The sequence below is a fragment of the Manis javanica genome, chromosome 16 (assembly GCF_040802235.1).
Source record: "Manis javanica isolate MJ-LG chromosome 16, MJ_LKY, whole genome shotgun sequence".
Lineage (NCBI taxonomy): Eukaryota > Metazoa > Chordata > Mammalia > Pholidota > Manidae > Manis > Manis javanica.
In genome coordinates, this window is record NC_133171.1 from 57,875,095 (window position 1) to 57,885,157 (window position 10,063).

Consider the following 10,063-nt stretch of genomic DNA (forward strand, 5'->3'; position numbering starts at 1 on the left):
AAAATCTAATTTCATCTTCAGATTTCATCTTTAACAGTTATATCAGCAATCCTGTTACCCATTGCTTCATAAGAACTTCCTTTCTGGTGACCATTCACATGCATTATAGAAATCTCAGCTGGAAGTACAAGATTTTCCAGAACCTCTTTAATTAATTCCCCATGAATTAATTCCTTTCCTTTACTGTGTATGAGGCCTCTTTCTGTCCAAAATTTTCCAAAGGTATGGACTACTCCAAGTCTGATATTCTAGAGATCTATGTAACTATGGCTCAATTCTGATTGGCCTTCAGCTTCCCCTGCACATAAGCAGCTGGTCAGATTGAGACAGGTGTCTGTGGTTAAGATCAGGTCATCTTTTTCAAGTAGAATCTATTAGCCAGCGCCCAGCCCACTGATTAAGTAAGTATGACCTGAACATGGTGAGGAGTACTGACCGTGAGGGCTCCTCCAAGTTAATTTCCTGCTCTCTTCCACCAGTAAGGTCGTGGCTGCGATGGCCTGAATGTATTCAGTCCATCCCCAAGAGACAGGGTCCAAAAATTTAGACATAAAGGCCACTGGTTGTTTCTTTCCTCCCCAGGCTTGGGTCAAAACCCCTACAGGGAACCTTGTTCAACAGTAACAAACTAGTGAAATGGCTTCTCTAATGATGGGAGTGCCAGGACTGGGGTGGTGACTAAGGATTGCTTTCAATTCCTCTAGAATTTACAGTTCCCCTGAGGTCCATTGGAGAGGGTCTGGCTCTCCCTCTAACAATTTGAAATACAAGCTTCTAGCCTCTCTTCTAACAAACACTTTTTGAGCTTCTCTCAGTAATTCCTCTATAGGTTTCTCATTCCAACAATCTAAATTCTGTAATTTCTTAGCAATATCTGGCCAACTTTTGGTCACAAAATTGACTTTTAAAAGATCCTGTCCTACCTGAGTTTCTGGGTCAAGTCCTGAATACTTTCTCATCTGGTCCCTGAGTCTCTGTGAAAATGCAGTAGGGAATTCTTCCTTTTCCCATTGGAATTCAAACACCTTAGAAACATTTTGAGATCTTGGGGCCGGTTCCCTAATTCCCTTTATAATTAGCCCTCAGAGACCTGCATTTTAATTCTATCCCCTAGATTATTATTATCCCATCTAGGATCTACATTTGGGAACTTTTGTTCTGCTGACTGGACACCCTGGCCCAGTGGGTGTTTTTGTTCCCAAATGGACACAGCAGCTCTCCTGATCAGCCCCCTCTCACCACCAGGGAATAGGATATTCATGATGGACATCAGTTCAACCTAAGTATATATATTAGGTCCCAGGAATTGATCTAGTGGGTTCACTTGGCCAAGGGGATCCTCTAACAATGCTTAAAACTTCTCACTTCAGTACCCGTGAGGGGAGCATTAACAAATTTCCCCTTGTCCTAGTGGGACCTCTCTCAATGGAAAATGTAAGATTAAGATAAATTCCAATAAATTTCAACCGAAGTAAGCAGGCGAAGAGAGGCAACAAAGGGCCAGGTAGTTTATTTGAATGCCACCCCTAGGTGATGTTCCATAGTCTGAAACACAGGCCAGGGAAGTCACACTCAGCAGGGCAGGCAGCAAGTTTTTAAAGAAGGCAGGGGGAGGGAGAGCAAAGGTGTACAGTGGCACGAGGATTGGCTCATCTAGGGTACGTGGGGGTCTCTCATTGGCCTTTAGCCAGGTACTGGAAAATTGCCACTAATCCTTTAGCTTGGGGGAAGGGCTCTAGTTGGGAGGGTTATCCGATCAGGCTCTGGAATGTTGTCAGACCGGAACCTATTGGTCTCTTTGCCTCCTTTGGTGATGCCTGAGCTTGTCCATAAGGCTCACCCCTTCCCCTGATGCCTGCAGCCTAACAGAAACATCTTGGGATTCCTGGTGGACTCCCCAGAAGGCAAGAGGAAACTCTAAGTCATTCTTACATTAAGTCCAGGGAGAGGAAATCCTGGGGCAAAATACCTCTAAAAACTGAAATCAGTCAAAGGGAGAAATAAAGTTTAAAATCTATTCATTGCTCACAAGCTTCAGTCTGGGGTCATTTCTCTCTTTCAGGCTCTAGCATCAGCCAAAATCTGCCTCTCCCCCTCACCTCTCAGGTACAGAATAGCCCTCCATGGCCCAGGTAATCACCCATTGATATGGAGATAAACTTCTCTCCACCCCTGAGGAATGATGCAAATGCACTAAAGCCATACTTCTTTCCACCACTGAACACCTGTTGATATGCAGATGTACCAAAGCCAGGTGAGATGTTCTGGAAATGTTCCAATTTTACCCACAGTGAAGGAGACAAGAAAGTGGGTCTCAATGTTAAATAGATATGAGTAGGGTAGAAAGAGAAAAAGGCCAGGAAAGTCCACTAAAAAGACCCAGAGTTAATTAATTAAAGCTCAAAAAGATAGGAGCAACTTGGCTTGGAATGTTTGAATATTCCTCAGATAAAGGAGGGTACCTAAGCATAGCCTGTCTTTATTATGTTAATCATACAGGCCCAGCTTCTTTTCTTCTTTAACTTTACCTATATGCTATTTTTCTTTTGTCTCTGACCCTAATCAAATAGTCTGCAACCCAGGCAATCAATTCAGCATGCAGGCGCAGCCACAAACAACATAGCAAAAGACAGGAAGGATTTCATCCCAAAGATTGCATTTTAATACCCAGGTCAAGAAGCAAGATTCTCAACTTACTCATTAGCAAACAGACAATGACTCTGCCCCCTTGGAAGAAGGGCAGCCAGTTCTGATATGCTCCCAAATCAGGAAGCTGCTATCCTGGGAGGGGACTAAAGCAGTCAATTTCTTGTGTCAAGCTAATTTTGCAGAATTACCCCGATGACTGATAAGAAATATAATGTCTCATCAAAGATACTTGAGACCACCTAACAAGTCTACACCTCCAGGTGCCAGCCACACTCCTAAAAAGGGAACCCCCAACCTCTGGGGTGCTCCTCTCTCCGAGGCCGCTGGCACCCTCAAAGTGCACAACCTTTTAACTTCAAATTTTCTCTTTCCATCCTCCCAGGGTGCCCCTCCCTGCAGAGGCCGCCTGCACTTTCTCTGTCCAGGAGTAACTGCAAACAAAACTCTCACTCCACCTCACCACCGTGTCCCCGCCCCTCAACTCTCCGCTGCAGCTTCAGTGAGGAAAGGGACTGAGGAAAGAGGAAAACACACAACGCTCTCCCAACATCAGGGCTTGTCCTGGAAGGTCTCTTGTAGTTCCTCCCTAGCTTTCCCTTCCCTGGTGTTAGGGGAAAACAGGGGAAGCGCCCTTGGTAACCAACAGATTCCTCAGGTGAACTGGAGGCTTTATTACTATCAAAAAAAACCCTCAAACCTGGCAAAGCCAGTTTTCATCTGATCTAACTTTAATCCAGACAAAACAGCAAAATTTAATTATCTTCTGTTTGTCCTTAACCCGGTACAGGAGGTGTCCCCCCAGTACCGTAACCTTCACCCCAGCAGGCTATCTGGGGGGAGTTCCAAGGGAGTTCATCTGGTTCCCTTTCTCTGCTCCTCTAGGCCTAGAATTTGTATTTCCCATCCTTCAAGAGGTCCCTGTGTCTGAGTTCCCTGTGTACTCAACCCCCCATAATGGAAGTTTCTTGCACATACCCTGAGATGACACGTCTCAGCCACACATACTCAACGTCTGAAAAAATGCCCAACCACCAAGGCAGTACTTATAGCCCAATTTTCCCACCTTGGCTCGTGCATGAGGTTGCCTGGTTGCCGCAGTGCCTGCGTTTTTTCCCCTGCGTCAGTCACACTGTCATCGCACAACAGTCTCGGGTCTCCCCTCAGCTTCCGTGCAAAGATTTGACGCCCAGACACAGCGGGCCGTCCAAAGTCGGGCAGGACACGTCTTCCCACTCCGCCTGGGCCCCCACCTCGCACAGGCAAGAGGATCCCAGACAAGACCCCAAATTGTGAGAAACACACTCACTGGTCTAAATTCAATAAGTGGACAAGGAGACAAAGAGAACAGCAGAGCGAAGCTTTAATGACGGTCTTGCAAGATCCGGTGTCTGGTGGGCAGGCACACCTGGGGAGTTTGGCACTGTTGGATTCCCCTGAGGAAGGCGCCGCCCCAAATCACTCACTAAAGACGTTTCTTGATGCAACAAGCAAGAGGAATTTATTCAGAAGCCAACTAGTTGGGGTCCAAGTCTGCCCGTCGCAGCGGGTCTCAACGAGGACCCTGAGTACTTACAACTAAGTGGTTATATAGGATTTTCTGAGGCATTTAGCCCTAGAGATTTACCATGGTTACAGATTATGTTGTAGTAACAAGATAACAATACTACATAGCAAGATAACAATACTACAAAGGCAGTAATTTTTCAAACCTACGATTTCTGAGTTGGTGCCACGTCCTGGGGGTGTAGCAAGGTAGGGTCAGCTTTTATGTTTAACTAACCGAAAGGTTAGCGCTGCCAGCAGTCATGATTGATTAACTTGTTTTTCCAGAGGAGTTACCTGGTTTCAGTTGTTCCCTCTGAGTCATATATCAGAATGGCTTTTTGGGCTTCAAGATGGCTACTCTTAGGCTAACATTTCTCAGGGAGGTTGGGGTCCTACATTCCCCACTTCTTTTTCTGAACATTCTAATCATGGAATGTTGGTTTCTTCTTGATGTGTGAGGGTATGATACTGTTGTCTCAGCATTAGCACCTGCACAGCACTTACTCTTTCTCTAATAAAGGTTATTACTCGATTTAAAATGCAGGGACCTAAGGTGAGGAGCAATATAAAAATAAGCAGGGGTCCTGTCAAGGTGGATATTAGAGTTGTAAGCCATGGGGATCTAGAGAACCAGGATTCAAACAGGCTCTGGTTAGCTTCTCGTTCTCGCTTTCGCTGATCTAATCTTTCTCTTAATTTAGACATTGAGTCTCTTACTACTCCAGTATGGTCTGCATAGAAGCAGCACTCTTCCTTTAGAGCTGCACACAATCCACTTTCTTTTAGAAATAGTAAATCTAACCCTCATCTATTTTGCAGCACTACTTCAGAGAGAGAGGTTAGGGACTTTTCAAGTTTAGAAATAGACTGTTCTATAGTTCTCAAATCTTCATCGATAGCTATTCTTAGTCTTTCATAATGTTGGTTTTCTTTGTATAATTGCAGCTGCCCCTGGTCCTACTCCGGCTGGGACTCTTACTCTTAGTAATACAGCTAGAGTGAGTGAGACTGGCTCTCTTTTATACCTTAGTTTAGGTTCTAATTCTGCCACGAATGATAAGTCATCATGATACATTAGTCTGGGTACTAACTGGACCATGATACAGAAATCACGGGAGGAGTTGAAGGCAGAAGTAGAGACACATGGGGTCTCTCTAGTGTTACAAGCCCACCATCCCTTGGGAGGAGGGATTAAATACCTGTTTTTACCAGGGAAGGCTATGGGTATGGTCTCATTCTTTCTTCTACAGATAGAGACTCTAGCTGCTGCTAGGGAAAAGGGGCGATGACCGCTCTGGCTGCTTCGTGCTGAGAAGGGGGCGCAGTAAAGGGTGCAGCTAGGTCTCCATCACTGGTCAGTTGAGAGGGCTTCAGAAGGCTGGCGCTTCTATTCTGGGTTTCATTTTTATTACTATTTGCAGTTTTGTGGCTTCTAGGCAAGATAAAACAAATTGTGTTATTAGGTTATGTAGCAACATCTGAGTTAGATTTTTTATTCTGGAAGGAGGCTACATTATTGAAACGATACTTCTCTCTAAAATCACTCTCATTTTTACTAGAAGTAACTAGGTTAAGAAAATAATTAACAGCTGGCTTGATTATTTGCACAGGTGCAGCAAGAAGAGCAATTGATTACACAGGCTCTTTTAAATATGCTTTGCTGGAACTTTTTGTAAGGAATTTCAGATTGAACTTTTAAAGGCCTTTTGAGGCCAGACAGCCAAGCCAGACTTGCCATCAGGCTTTGCCTGTAGTACCTGTAGATTTGGATGAATTCTTCTCTTCTCGAGGTCTCTGCACCTGCCAGGAAGTGACTTTCTTTACTCACCTGGTAAGGCTGCTGGGAACTCTGTAAGCAAGGTACCAGGCCAGTTCTTCTAAGGGGCTTTGTTGGCTTTATAAAGTCAATCTTAGTTCTTTAAAGTTGTTCACATCTGAGTCTATGCACATGTCTCTCAGGTACGACATTCCAGTCAAAGCCCTGGTAGTATAACCAGTGTTCTTAAGTAGTCTTCTCACAAGGAAAGCAGATTCTTATTGAACTCGTGCAAATAAACATACTGCCATGGAATATAAAAACAGTCACTGAAAGTTTTTAAACTCTGGAGGGATCAAGTAGAGAGAAGGATGTTTCAATTCTGCTCATAAAGATAGTCATTTACTAAACTGTTGTCAGTTTAAGAGAACAAGGTTAAAACATTTTACTAGCAACATTTGAAACAAAAAGACACAAAATCATTTTCTTTAGTTTATGTAATCTTATGTAACTAATACCTGTTCTGCTGAAATCTAGTTCTTTACCAGTTTAGGGATAATACTATAAATGACAAAAGACTTACAAATGACAATGGTTAAAGATCTGATGAGAGCTTACTGTAAAACAGTTGACATAAGGAAATTCTGATATTTCTGTAATACAAAACATTCAGTAACAAAGTTTAGCATCATTCTCTTTGACAGTGCTTTCCTGGTAAATAAATATATATATATCAGATAAATAAGCCAAATTAGTCAAATACTTTCTCTAGTGAGAAAAAATTCTTCTGACATGTTCCAGGGGCCCTCTGGAAAATATCAGAGTTAACTAGAGGTAAAAGCACCTTTTTGCATTTAATTTTTTTAGAACTATCATTACACATTTATTGTCTATATACTCAGCACAGTAAACAAGATATCTTAAAAAGTGGGGCAGCAGGGGAGATTGCTGCTGTCAATTTTTAAAGACAACATACAGAAAGTCAAACTAATTTTAGGTTACTAAGCATTCTTGAGAGAGTGGTAGCAGATGGTAGATTCTTCTGCTTTCATCTTCAGGAGGGGAAAAAAGCTACAATAAGAATTCATATTTAGCTGAAAGAACTGTCTAAACTCAAGGCAGAGTATAATATCACCAGGCATACAAAAGACCTGTTAGAGATACATACAAAGAATGAATATGGCTATAGTCAAATTCAACTTAAAAGTTTAAGCAGAATCTCAAATTTAAATGTCTCTTTCTTTCACACAGATATTCAGATATGACCAGAAATATGATTTGAGATGAAAGAGGTCAGGCATTTTACTTCTTCATTTAGGGACTGAGAAATGATGACCTTTGGCTTACAATCAATAGCTTACAAACAGTGAAAATAATAAGAACATAACTCAGCATAAGTGTCTAAGACCAGATACAAAAAAGCAGAGAAAGTGCTTAAGTTTACAGGTCTTCCCTGAAAGCTTCAAGAATGTTTTACTCTTTAATAGTAGATATAAGCTGCTATGCAAATTCTATTAAAAGCTCTAAGATTATTTGCATTAAAAAATATGGAGAGTCCCCCATGTTTTTTTTTTAAAACATACAGCATATAAATTAAACAAGAAGACCTGGTGGTTCTCAAAAAATCTATTACAACTTTTCTCAAAAGTGGTCACACGTTCGTCTATCTAAACCTTTACAGTGAAACCTGTTTTTCTGGGAGAAACATAATCTTGTCCAGATTCTACAGTTTAATAAATTTTGGTTTGTTAACTAAGTGCATTTAATCAGCTGAAAAAAGCTTTGTTACTATTCTGCTTAGGAATTCAATTTTTCAGGCCATGCAATCATTTTTAATAACAAAATATTTCAAAGGCAAATAAAGGTTATACAGTTGTTAACAAACTTTAGCTTTTAGTCCCTTTAACATTACGATTTCATGGCAACTCACTGAGACTTTAAGCATGAGAAACTGCTGTGATCTTTCAACATTAAGAGCAGACTAACAGTTAAAGAAAACTGTTTAACTGGAAACGAGATTTTAATTTTGCTGTGCACTTGATATCAAGACTCACTTGCTTTAATTTCACTAGGCACGACTATATCTGTAAGAATATAGTAATTTATTCTTCATTTTCCCCATGGTCCCAAGCACATAAGCCGGTGAGAATTATGCCTGGGCTTGCCTGCGGATTGACTGGGTTTATCTCACTTTATCTCTAAACATCTTAACCCTCCCCCCAAAGCAACAGGCTGAGCGGATCTTCCACAACAAAAGGCACCAGGCTGTTTTCTCTCTTTGTCTCTCTTTAAATAAATAGCTGTACTTTAGAACAAAGTTACTTTCTTTTACTTTCAACGAAACGAATTTCCATTCTTTACACTTTCTCTCATTAAAACATACATCTCCCAGCATAGAGAAATGCCCTATCACTTTAAGCAGTTCTAACCAGAACTCAAAACTATTAGAAACTTCAAGCTCCAGTGAACACTGAGAAGCAGGACACTGCAAACTGTCAAACCAACATTTCCTAGACTGACAAACTTACGAACACATTCTACAATTTCTGCAACCATGAGCTTCACAGCACAATCTCCCAGAAAACACAGAGCACATCTTCTCAACTTAACAAAACTCTAAGGCCTTAAGTTACTACAAAGATTCTCAGGCTGCAGGTAGGCATACACACTGCAACACACAGTTAAAAAGGTGTTCACTTGCCACACTTATCCAGTTCACCTGCCTGCAACAACTATGCTAGCCTACTCACAAGACCCCCACTGAACACTAGACAAAGCCAAGCTTCTAAGCATTCTATTCTTAAAAGATTTAGCAGATAACATGACTCAAATGACTCTAGGTAAACTCAGGCAGCCGACAACTACCAGGACATGCCCGCCTCAGGCAAACTCAAATTAGCATTAATGCTTAACACTTTTTTATCAGGTTTTCTGGAAGTTTTAGAACACTCAATTTTCACAAGCGCTTGTCTTTAAATCAATTTCATTAATACTATCCGGAGGTAGAAAGATATATTCATTTACACACTTAGGGGGTTGTCTGAGTCTGTCCCATTGTCAGTATAACAATTATTAGGCACATGAAAGACACAAAAAACAGAGACACACACAGATTAGACACACAGCGGCCGCTTTTTGTTTTTTCTCAGATTTTCAAACAGAAACCGAAAGGAATCAGAGGGTTGATATTCCTGGCGCCTGAAAATCAACCCTATCTCATCAGATTCACCTTGCCAGAAAAACAGACGGGAGGCTACCAGGCGTCCCTGGCCTCCCAACCTCCCCGAGGCGTCCCCCAGGGTTGCAGCCTGCGGTGCTCCTAGTACGTCTACCGACCGCAGTCTCGACCCCTTTACGGGATCGGGACAGCTGCCAGACAGTGGGTACCCCTTTTCAGAATTCTGACCGGTCTCACTGAAAAACAGAAGACAGAACACAGACAACTCAAGGCGCCACTAATACAGAACACAGACAACTCAAGGCGCCACTAATCTTACCTCTTCCTCCAAGAGCGACTTCGGGAGTGAAGCGGGGTGAACGCATGATCCCGGACGAGCCCCCAAATGTTGGATTCCCCTGAGGAAGGCGCCGCCCCAAATCACTCACCAAAGACGTTTCTTGATGCAACAAGCAAGAGGAATTTATTCAGAAGCCAACTAGTTAGGGTCCAAGTCTGCCCGTCGCAGCGGGTCTCAACGAGGACCCTGAGTACTTACAACTAAGTGGTTATATAGGATTTTCTGAGGCATTTAGCCCTAGAGATTTACCATGGTTACAGATTATGTTGTAGTAACAAGATAACAATACTACATAGCAAGATAACAATAATACAAAGGCAGTAATTTTTCAAACCTACGATTTCTGAGTTGGTGCCACGTCCTGGGGGTGTAGCAAGGTAGGGTCAGCTTTTATGTTTAACTAACCGAAAGGTTAGCGCTGCCAGCAGTCATGATTGATTAACTTGTTTTTCCAGAGGAGTTACCTGGTTTCAGTTGTTCCCTCTGAGTCATATATCAGAATGGCTTTTTGGGCTTCAAGATGGCTACTCTTAGGCTAACATTTCTCAGGGAGGTTGGGGTCCTACAGCACCAATAATTTATCTCCTAGTACGTG

General features: G+C 42.2%; 1 long non-coding RNA gene across 1 annotated transcript; it reads right to left on the bottom strand.

The window, feature by feature from the left end:
* Nucleotides 1-3,991: 3,991 nt before the first annotated feature.
* LOC140846899 (uncharacterized) lies at nucleotides 3,992-9,798 on the bottom strand. The gene is made up of 2 exons (XR_012126405.1): nucleotides 6,023-9,798; nucleotides 3,992-5,626 (listed from the first exon to the last, which is right to left on the bottom strand). It is a non-coding gene; the product is annotated as an uncharacterized lncRNA (long non-coding RNA).
* Between the last annotated feature and the right edge of the window lie 265 nt (nucleotides 9,799-10,063).